This window comes from Dromaius novaehollandiae, chromosome 3, assembly GCF_036370855.1.
Source record: "Dromaius novaehollandiae isolate bDroNov1 chromosome 3, bDroNov1.hap1, whole genome shotgun sequence".
In the NCBI taxonomy this organism is placed as follows: Eukaryota; Metazoa; Chordata; class Aves; order Casuariiformes; family Dromaiidae; genus Dromaius; species Dromaius novaehollandiae.
The window spans coordinates 127270877-127282704 of NC_088100.1; positions in this window are offsets into that span (position 1 = coordinate 127270877).

An 11828-nucleotide genomic window follows, 5' to 3' on the forward strand; every position below is an offset into this window, starting at 1 on the left:
TGATTAATTTAAAATGTTCATTGCTGAGGCCAGATTGTTGCTTGAGAATCTCTCTCTTGTTTTTAAAGCAGAGCCTGAGTTTCTATCCTTCACAGATGTAGGGAAGTGTGAAAACCTTAATCTTAACAGCACTAGCACCAAAGGCAAACAAAATGATCCAAGACCAGTATGATGAGATCTGGGGGAGGTGAGGAAGGGAGAAATGGCAGGGGAGTTCAAGATGTCTGTAGAAAACTTGAGTGCTTGCAATTCACAGCACTATTAATGTGAAGTCGACAGCTAAAAATCAATAGTTTTGACACTGAACACAGATCTGCTTTCTGCATTTCACATTCTTAGGTGAAGCTCATTTCAGAACAACACAGCCTGCCATTCAGATTCCGAAGTGTTCATGCTGCAGAGCACCTGGCTGAAATAAACAGGAACCGACTTTCAGGACAAGGAGAGGCGAATCAATATTCTGCTAGAGGCAGTGGAGGATGCTTTTGATTTTTTTGATTTCTTCCTTTTCCCCCTACAGTGATTATTGTCCTTGCAGGTTCTTTACAGAAGTCACAGCAATTTCACTAATACTGTTTCAGCAGTATGTACGCAATAACTCTATCTTACATACAGTGCATGCTGTTTATATGACAGGACCTAGTAATGCATGTCTGTTCGTTTCATCTGGGGGAAATATACGTGCAGCTTGTTTTGTATTTATTTGAATTTAGTTTTCAAACAAATTTGGGGCTCTTGGTGTGGCTTCAGACTGCACTCTCATTTCTGATTTCGTGCTACCTATCTGAAGAAAGTTAGCATTAAGTTTTCAACCTTAGATGGGGATTCAGAAGCTTTTAAATTAAAGCTGCTGTGTATTTTTCAGCAAGGCTAGCTTTGAAGAAGTGTAATACTCTCAATTCATTACCTGAAGTAAAAAGCTGGTAATTAGGAAAGCCTTCCAGCTGTGGGTTTTACTCCTTTCTTTGCCAGTTGAAGCAATGTCGTTGGGTGGGAGCAGGGTGACATCCAGTGGCAGGTTTCTGCTTGGCTGTGGGAAGCATCGCAGGGACAACCCGGCTGGGAGGACACTCCGGGGTCTCCTGTCCAGCCTCCTGCCCAAAGCAAGGTCACACTGAACGTACGCTGTCGTGCTCAGGGGGTTGCCCGGACTTGAAAACCTGGGCAACCTGGCCTAGTCCTTAATTTCCGTCATAGTGAAAATTATTTTCCTTCTATAAGCCCTGTTGTTTCAATTTATGTCCATTGTCCCTTGTCCTCCACTGTGCACCTTGATAAAGAGCTTAGCTCTGTCTTCTCAAAAACCTCATAAATATGGGGGGCTGCTGTTGGGTCCCCCCAACGCTGTTTCTTCCCACAGCTTCTCCTCAGAGTTGGTGGCCCCTGAGCGTCTCGGTGGCTGTTTGCAGAATGCGCTGAAATTACACAGCAGCAGGCCAGGTTTCTGATTTGCCGTGTTGACAACAATAAGGATGACTGAGTTTATGAAGGATTCACACATACTTATTTAATTCTCACTTATGGTGGCACTAACATTTTACACTGGAGTTTTTTCCTAATTAACATATACTGCTGTAAGCATCTTGTTTGCTGTTCTACTAACTACAAACATTAACATGCCTCAGGGCTTAAGAAGGATGACAAGGAGTTCACTTAGGGTTTTGCTGAAATGTGTTTTTTTTCCACAGAAAATGTGTTTTTGCAACCCCAACTTTGTAATGCCAGCACACTTCGAAAACACGAGTGCTGCGTGTTCCTGAAGCGCGGCTGGACCTGTGACACAGAAACAGCGCGTGAGCTGCCTGTATCCGCAACGGGATGGCGTTACCAGTGTGTTGGCCAACTCCATACAACAAACTTCAGTGACAGAAAACGGCGAGCAGCAAAGGTAATAAGTGGCAAATTCCCTTCCACAGGTGGGGTGCAGGATGAAGTGTTATTCTCTCTCCTGAAATGCCAGAGCCTGTGCTCTGTTATTCCCCCTCACCCAGAGTACTTGAGCTGGCTGTCGCAAGAGGAAAATACCTTTCTGATGTGAATTTGAACCTCTTGCCACCGTGAGAGTTAGGATCCCATGTTACAAGCAGAGTGGAAAGGGTGGGTGTGCTAGGCTTTGACACAAGCGGAGACCGCAGATAACTGCTAGGCTCTGTCTCCGTTAGCAAGTAGTGTGGCCCAAAATGTAGACTGAAGCAGCTGGTGCCCAGGCCCTGATTCCTGCGCCGCACAAATGCAGGGGTTTCCTCCAGGCTGGTCCAGTGGCTGAGCTCCGCTGGCAGCAAAACATGAGATGCGTTCCTGGCATTCATCTTCTAGCCACATCTCCTCTTTGAGGAACCCAGTCCACATGTGCTGGGACTGCTCTGCCGTGTGGAGGGGAGGTTTGGCTGAACAGCAGGCTCCTGCTCCCAACCAAAATGCTAGTGCGGATGCACCCTAAGTGCGTCACAAAGGATGGGAGAGGATTGGTTTCAGAGCTTTCGGACCCGGCAGTGGGAGCAGCGGCTTCTTCCCGAGGACTGGTTAGCAACTTTGGCCCCAAGTGAAAAGAATTCTGTCTGCTCTGGACTCCAGGGTATGTGTGGCAGAAAGCTGGGTGAGAAGAAGAACTGGAGAATATTACTCTTCACTGTGTGGTTTGTGCTGATTCTGAAAATAGAGCTTGCTATTAAGCCACTCCTCATTTATGTTTATTTACTGGGAATACATGATTTAGATTGAAAATTTGTCTGCCGTTGTTTCCTTCTCTCTGGCAAAGAAGAGGTGCTTTATCTTCAGGTGGCTAATATTGACCTGTCTGCGGGGTTGTCTTCCCTTACAGTCTCCCATCCCTGCTTTGTTTTCTTGCACTGGTTTGGTAAGGGCTGTGTCCCCAGCCCTTGGAGGTGACTGATGGGCTTGTGGAACAAAATGGCTTTCAGATTTAGAAATGGCGTTTTTTTGGGGTTTTTTTCAGAGGTGGGTTAAAAAACTCCTTTGGCCGCTTTGCGATGAATAGCGTTATATCAATACAAATCGCGAGGAACCAGTGTGAGGCTGATTGCTCTTCCTGCTCAGACTGAAATAATGCTGCCAACCTGTGAAAAGCAGCAGCTCATAATGTATGGTATTAGAAAAAATTACACAAGTAGTATTTTTGTAAATAGCATTGGATATATATAGTACCGGAGTTTCCCAGCATCACTTAAACAAAGGTACGAATTTCTCTGAAGAGTGTAAAATGCAAAAGAACACCTAATCTTGAAGAACAAGTACAGAAGCCCTAAAGCTTGTCATACATGATGGAGCAGTGAGAAGGCAGTTTAAATGCAGTTCTCCACTCTGGTTGTATTGTAAGGCTTGTTTTAGTATATATTAGAGTAAAAGCATTGCCCATGGTCAGGCCCTTAAACAGTGGCAGTGATATAAGATTTATTAGAGGTTTTATGTGATTCCCCAGAGATTTCTTTATATGCAGGAGACTCCCATAAAAGGAGCCCTGGCTCCACTACTACATTTTTGCCCTGGGAATACGTAAAATTGCTTAAGGGAAGGACTAAGTTTGGATGTGCAGTACCCAGCCCTACTCAGATTAGATTTTTCCTCCTATATGGTATACCCTTCAAACAGTAGTGTAAAAAAGAAGAGCTCCTTGTCCATTTGCTGCTGGCTGTATTGGAGTATAGTCCCCACTGATCAGTATTTTATTATGAATGCACAAGGTTCAGTGATGTTTTGTTGGTTGAAGGTTGAAGTCCCAGGCAGAAATTCTGGAAGCTAGAGGTGGAAAATGCCTTCTGCACATGTAATAACCCAAGGTACACGACATTCAGCCAGGATGTAGGGAAATCCTCCTGGTGCTTGACACTCTCACTACCTGTGTTCTAGCTGTCCTGATATTTGAGGTTACAGGGGAAGTTGGTGATGAAAGGGGTGGTTTCTGGTTCTGGTGCAGAATGGAGGAATTTCTCAGTAAGGAAGTTCTATAGGAGAGAAACATGTATGTCCTTTTGAGCTCTGGTTTAGAGAGTTTCTAAACTCTTTGCCATGAGTGAAATGCACATTGGCTGCTCAAATGAATGGCTTCTTGCAGATGGTACTGTAAGTGCCTGTGCTCTCTTGCAGTATCTTTGGAAACAATGACAATGCTTTGTGTAAACAAATGCAGCTAGCTTGCCACCTAGGTTCTTCTACCGTAGGCAGGCTCCAGCAGTTTGAGCTGCAAAAAGTAAAATTGCTAGTGCTTGTCTGTTTATAAGACTGTACAGTCAGGCTAGTTTAATATATTTTACAGCATGTTTTGATTGTGATGCCAACCAAAATATTAAACTTCCTTGCATCTTCTTTGATATGCAGATTGCTCCCTGCAATACTCTACATGCTGTGCCTTGAAATCTTTAGAAGGAAATGTAATAAGGAAATAATGAGCTGGCTGCTCTAGGGATATCTGAAAATATCCTATTGTTTCTTAGAAAATAATAATTGTGTGTGATTCAAAATGTGAGGCAATTTTGAGAAGAGGGAGGAGGTAATAATTTCTGGGGGAAGTTGAGAATAAATGACTGTAGCAGTGTGCAAAATCATAGCAAAAGCAGAAGGTGCAAAGTCACTACGAGGTCTTTAATATGTCATCCTATACACTATACAATAGGGGACTGCAGAGAGTTGTCAGGGCTTCTTGATTTGGGCTATAGATCCTCATGAGGACTATGTGCAAGTGGAATAGTTAAGCAGTGCCACGTGGAGGAGGCCTAGCTCAAGTAGTTGAGACTTGTAATCAATTTCGAGTTCTGCTGCAGGCTAGTTTCTCATGTCTTCTGCTGTATAGTTAATCTGGTCTCTGACTGTGGTGTTGCCCTTTCCCCCTGGCATCTAACCCCTCTCGCTAAAATCAGTATTTTAGCCTGGGTTTTGTTGAGGGAGTCAGTGAATGTTAGAGCCTGGGCTCTGCTTTCAGGGAGCATGGGAAATTTGGTTGCAAAGATTTAACAGTAAATATCTGAAATAATCCACAGTCAGGAGGCGTACTCTGTCCACCATGTTCATGGACCAAGAAAGGCTCTCCATGGACTTACTGCTGTAGCTCAAAGTGAGAAGAGTATTGCGAATGTAGGAGTCTACCAACAAAGAGAAAATCTCCTGGTTCAAATGATGCCAGTAAGAGTGAAGGAAGTGTGGAGTGAATGGAAGCAGTGAAAGACTGTGGGCAGAGGACCAAGGACAAGGAGAAGACTGGAACTTCAGAAGAGCTAAGAGAAGGAGACCTGACTGTGTGGGGAGGTCCAGACTGGGGGGAACTAGGCAAGGGTCTTGTAGCTGGTGCATCCAAGAACACAGCCATGCTGAGTCAGATGGAAGATCCATCCCAGGACTTTGTGGATCAGAGCTGATGACTTTGCATTTAATAACTGTGGATGAATTCTTCTTTCACAAGTTTACTTGATTGCTTTTTGAAGCTCATCCCAGCCCCTGTAGCTTGCAAGGATGCTTGACAGGCACCAAACTCACTGTTGCATCTACACAATGTAACATCATGTTGTTCCAAGCAACAGATGTGGCTAATGAAAGCTGCTTGGCCATGTCACTGTGACACTGTACCTAGTGTCAATTAGCCCTACCTTTTAATTCAACTAAGTAGCTCTTGCAGAGCACCAGTGTTAAAACTCTACTGCTCCCAGCTTGTTTTCAGCCAGCTCAAGGATCTCTTCCTTATGCTGCTTTGTGCAGTGTAGACAAACTTGTGGATCTTGCTGTTAGCTGAGAAGGAAAGGCCAGAATGTCATGGCCCAGGTGTCTTGCTTTTCAACATGGAAAGCTCCATGAATAAAAAATGTCTTATGTCATCAGACCTAGTCAACAGAAGGACGATAGCAATATCTCTGTCCCTAAGGCATTACCACCTCCTCCTCCCCAGGGTAGAGGACGACATGGTCTCCTGCCAGAACAATCTCAATATGCTTTCACTAGCTTGTAGTTTGTCCTATAGAAGTTTAAGCAGATGCTCTATGTTCTTAAGGGTTTGAACTGTTACCCTTTGTTCCAGTTGGAGAGGAGCTCTGTTCAAAATAACTTGCTTTTTTTCTTTGCATTTCGAAGGGTGGGGGGAAGGTGCAGAAGGAAGTAGCTAGTCAAAGGTACTTAGAACATCCCTGTCAGGAAATTAATAATTCTGTGGTTCACGTTGTTAAGCTAGGTCATCCCTTGCTATTTGCAATGTACATACATATATATAGTCATAATAAGCTGCTGAGTAAATTCTTCTGTGTGTTTATTTTGTATTTTAATTTCAGTGGGTCAAACACACTGGGCATTAGGAAAGTTGAATTGTTTGGAGGCTTATATAATTTCTGAGTAAATGTTAGCATGTTTTGACACTAACTGGAGTTGGTCCAAACCGTCTGGATATGACCAGTGGACACAGGGGGTCTTGCAGGCCAGCTCTGGAGCTCTCTCAGAAGTGGTGCTGCACTACTGCCTGGTTAGTAGAGCTTATGGGTGTGGTGGAAAAATGCTTATTTTGACTCTTTTTGCAAACATGCGTACTGGTTGTTTGCCACCCTCTACCTGCCTATTGTATATCACTGTAACTATGTTTGTGGCACGGTGAGCGATAGATAAGTTTCTTTTAGTATTTGTGCTGTGAATATTATAGATCTACTCTATTCTACCTGATTATATCATTTTGGCTCTAGCTGCACTGAAATTAACATCCGTCAGTAGCAAGGTCTCTGAGTGCAGTGTGTGGGCAGTGGTTTTCTCATTCTATTTAAATTGGTAGCTGCTGATGGCCAGTTGTGTCTGAAGAGCAGCTGGTGTGATTGGGATGACTGACAGCTTTTAAAGTGTTCCTCTTTGTGGGAGGTGCAGAGCAGCATGGGTTAGATGTCTCCATGATGTAATGGAGCTCATTGCTCTGATCTGCAGTTGGTGTTGAAAGGCAACTTAAAGCAGCAGAGTCCTGTGTACCGTGCATATCTCAGCATGACCCGCTCATAAGTGTTGCCTTGTTGGTTTATTTATCTGCTTGCAGACACAGCCCGTTTTCTCTGAAATTCTGAAGTCAGCTGGTTTGGATTTTGTCCTTTCTCAGAGAAGATTTTATAAACAAGGTGAAGCTGTTTGTAACCATCCATTCTCATTGATAGCCTAAAGAACAAACAAGCAAAAATCCCATTTCTGCTTTTGGCTCCATTTCCTGGTGGAAAAAAAAAAAAAAAATCATGCCTTGTACCACTGAAGAGGTAGTGGTGATGTAATCAATGGAAACAACCACTGCTACCATGTCTATATTAGGAAAAAGTCTGTAAGATTCAGTCACTAATAGGAACAATGACAATCCTGAACAGTTCTGCTAGCTACACTTTAAAACAGATTCTACATTCGTACCCCTCTGTTATCATACTTGATGACACCATCAAATTCCTTCTCCAGCGATGTTAAGGGAAATGATGTAAGTTAAACTCCTGTTGTCCCAGTTTTAAAGAACATGTTAGTCTTTGAGATCATATTATATCTCACAGCAGTTTCTTCACTGAAGCACTATTGAGAGTCACAAAAGCATCCTCAGTCCCCTCATCATGCCAAGAATTGTTTTTCTTCAAGGCACAGCTTGTTCCATGCATGCCATGACATGAACAGTCTTCTTACCAACCCCTTCTCTGCCTGTGTGGGTGTCACTGCCATCCCACAGCAATACAGACTGTCCACAGCACCTGCAGGAATACGGTTAAGCATGTTTTCTACTCCAAATGTATCCTCAAATTCATTTGCTTCATCCTTTTCTACAGCTGGCACTTCTTCAAACTAGAGATGTCAAGAGGGACTCGCACATAAGGTAACCTCTTCTTTAGACGCTTCAGGGGAAGAGCTCCTAAATAATTGCACCACCAAACTAGAGATGTCAAGAGGGACTCGCACATAAGGTAACCTCTTCTTTAGACGCTTCAGGGGAAGAGCTCCTAAATAATTGCACCACCAAACAGAAAAACGATAGATGCAAATACCTCCGCAAAGCTGGCTGCAAGACCAAACGTTAGCAAACGCTGAGAGGTAGTATCAGACACCCCCTCTAATGTTTGAGGAGAACGCCAGGCACCACTTACCCACTTTGAAACAGTTCCGTTTTCTGTGTTTCCCTCTGAAAAAAAGAAAGGTCTAGAATAGGTTATTCTCCTGTGAGGCAAGGGTTATTCATGATCCTCTTACTGAGACTGAACTGTGAACTGCTAATCCCAGTCCTTCAGGGACTAAGCTTTAGAGCAAGGGTTCTTGGATTTAGTTGGTCTATTGGCACAGCTACAGAAATATCATGTTCATGGTGGAGCTGCAATGACAGTAGCAATTTCTGGCTCTGTCCTGGGCTGTGATATGCTCAGGTACTGGATGTGCTTCGTGGGCAGCCATTCCTCATCTCCTCTGAGGAAAATGGGTAGGGACTGTATTCTGCACAAGACTTCTGCTCAGTCTCTCACTTAAAACAATGGTTTGTGAGTAATACACAATGGTGCAGAGGTTTGTAGTTGCTGGTGACGAAAATGTGTTGTTTTGGGGGCCTCATCTCTGTGGGAAGCTCATCCCTGAAATACACTGTTAAATTTTTTTGTGGTCTATGCGTGAGACATGCTTCCATCACAGCAGTTGTGAACTTAGTTTAAAGACTTCTTCAGGGCATGGAATTAGGCTATTAGATCTGCTTTTCACATCTACTGTTACTCTCCCCTTGTGCTGGAGAGTCACAAACTTTATTTAATAGGCTGTTTGTTTCTCTGCATTGAATGTGGCATGAGGTGCCTTAAAGACACATTTTATAGGCCCTGTTTTTCACTTTAAAGGCTCTTAGGGTGGCAGTCCATGATTTTCTGCCCCATACTGCTGTTGCAAGTGGCTGCAGGGTAAACTGGTTGTGTAAGCCAGCTTTTCTTTGAATACCAGAACATAGGAGTGTCCCACTGTCACAGGCCACTTAGCTACAAAGATAATGGTTCATCTTGGTCAGACAAATGTCAGATGTCTGTGCTATGCTGTCTGCAGTCTACCTTCTATAAGTAACACTGTATAAGAATTTTTGAAGTCATTTTTGGATATGAACACTCACCAGAGTAGCTGGATTTAGTACTTGCTTAGACCTCTAGATGTCCTTGTAGTTTAAGTTTGGAGGTTTAAGTATCTTCCCTAGTACAAATGAAGAACTGAGTCTTGCAGACTGACTGTGGATGATTGTGCCAACTCAGATGCTTATGGAAAATGCTGACAGAGTGCTGGTTTTGTTTTGTAAATCCAAGTGATGTTTTTATTGACTGGGTTGCGCTGTACAAGAAAATGGGCTCTGTCAGGGCACTTCCATTTTAAATTCTGGAAAAACCAGTGTTGGTTAATATGAACTTGTGAAATTAAAGTCTGTGAATTTGAGTAAGCATGGCTCAAGCATGAAGAAACAGTTTGTGCTGTAACCAGCAGTTTGTTCAGACTGTTGACTCATGGGCTTCTCATTGCAAAGACTGGCAATCTGCAGGTATAGGGCAACTGGTCACATTTGGTCTCTCTGTGTATTAGATGAGGCCAGACCCACCCCACCAAGCTGTTATACCTGTTTTCATCATCTTTGCCATTGCTGTGACATTCCTCTTGGAAAGATCTGTCAAAGGAGGGCAATGCTAAGGATAAGAGCAGATTTCCCTGGAAATGTGCTGGCAAGCTGCATTAGGAAGGCCTGCAACAGCTTCACATGCCTGTGTTGGTAATCTTGAGGCTCACAGTGAATTTATCAGTACACGGAGTTTCACAGCTCTTCCTGGAGGCTTCCCCATAACTTGCTTTCCACTAGGCTTATATAGTTCTTAGATTCAGTGGAATTTCATGGAGCCAAAGAAATAATTTTCTCTGTGAGAAACTGGAAATGGATATTGCTTAAGCCTGTTGAGACAATGGAACAGAAATATGGCTAATCTGGTGTATGAGAACAGAGGGAGACAAGGTATCTTTTTCTATAACACCCCACTAGCAAAGTTTGTTTACCTGTATGGTAAGCAGGCTGCTGAAGATCCAAAGTTACCTTGCTTAAACCTGTAGGCACTCAAGAAAGGCACCTGCAGGCTACAGTAATGTTAATGGCTCCGTAATTCTTAGAACCTGGCTGCACTGTTTTTCTGCTTGTGAACCTCACAGAGAAAGTCCCTTATATCATTTATATACAGGTTTGTCTCATCCAGTATATTATCGGGGGGGGGGGGGGTGAGAAGGGGAGGGAAGAGAGGGATCTCCATTTTAAATGAATTGGGCTTGTGTTACCTGCCACTTTCTTAAATGTTTTGGCTGTCCTTATTTTTGTGAAATTTTTCCTTTTCAGCCTATACTTTCTCTTTCAGGCTGTACCCATTGTGTCATAGCATCAGTTCCAGTTGCAGTCTTGGTTTAACCCAAGGAGATTAATTTGGGCTCTGCAGTATTATGAGCAGATAAGCTTCTTACGGATGGAAAAATCTCTGAACCATCCTTCCATCAAATATCCGATCAAGAGAAAGGAAGTCTGTTAGGAGATACAGTGAAATAGTTGCCTCTCTTTGGGCATCTATCCCATAACACAGTGAACTTGCCCGTGACGATGGAAGTCCTGTGCAGCTCCATTCCTGGCTTAGCTGTGAGAGCATGGGGCTGGCTGGGGTTAGACCTCTGTGAGGCTGAACCTCTTCAGAGCAAGGAAAGCAGCCTTTTAGACATAAAACAGAGGGTAGAACTGGACATTGGCCTCATTGCTCAGTTTCTTTTCTCCGTAAAAGGGATTTAGGAGAGGGTAATGAAAACTATGAATGCTCCATTGGCTGGTGGGACCAGCTGGGGATGTTGCTGTTTTACTGGGAGGGTGAAGGAGTCTGGTAAATCCTGTTAAAGAGCTCTGGCCTTGTAAGGCTTGAATGAAGGCTTGGATTTCTTTTCTGTTATCCTACATGCATGGAATTTTTCACTTCCCCTTTAGCTCGTCCAAACCCTCTTTTCCACCACTTCTACCATATAGCTAACTAAGAAAAAAAGAAATTGTCATCAGTGGCTATTTGCATTTTGCTTAGAAAAACTGAAAATTCTTGGAGGATGAAAAGCAAGCTGCTTTTTGATAATATACATTATCTTATTAATTGTTCTCTTCAGTGATCTGCATTCATTGTGTCAGGTTTTTTATACAGTACTTTTTCTTCTGATCAGGTTTCTATTTGAGAATTGGGTGTCATATTTCAGAATCCTTTTCTAGTTCATCTGTAGTTGTTTTAGGTTCTGCATACACAAGCAATATGATTGTTACTGCTGTTGTTGCTGCACGTCAGTTAAATGGAAACTGTTTTCCCAAAGGGGCAGTCTGTGTATGCTGGGGAGGCAGAATGAACGAGGAAACATCACTGAAGTCATTTTACAAATTGCTTGCATCCTGTTTTTAGAAGCCTCCAATTTAAAGTTCAGGAAAGAAGGATAGCTTATACTTACAGATCATCAGATATACACTTAATCCTAGATTAGGTTGTATTCAGATAGAAAATCAAGATTTTAATGCCTTATTGTATACCCGCTACAATGATTGAAAGAACTGTTTTTAGCTATTGTTCATGTTTAAAATAAATCGGGATAATAGTGGATTAAAAGCAACTGATGGTTTAGCACTTCTGGGAAAAAGAAATTGCTTGTGTAAAGGAGAGCAACTATTAAACCTGGGCTCAGGAAAAAATGCAGGGAAGAGGAGAGACAGAAGCAAGTTTGTAGGGCCAGAGAAATGCAAGGAAATAAAATAGAAAATAAAAGGAGAGCAACAAGGGAAAAGGAACAGCATCTTCTGAATTAATAATTAACATTCATATATAACACAT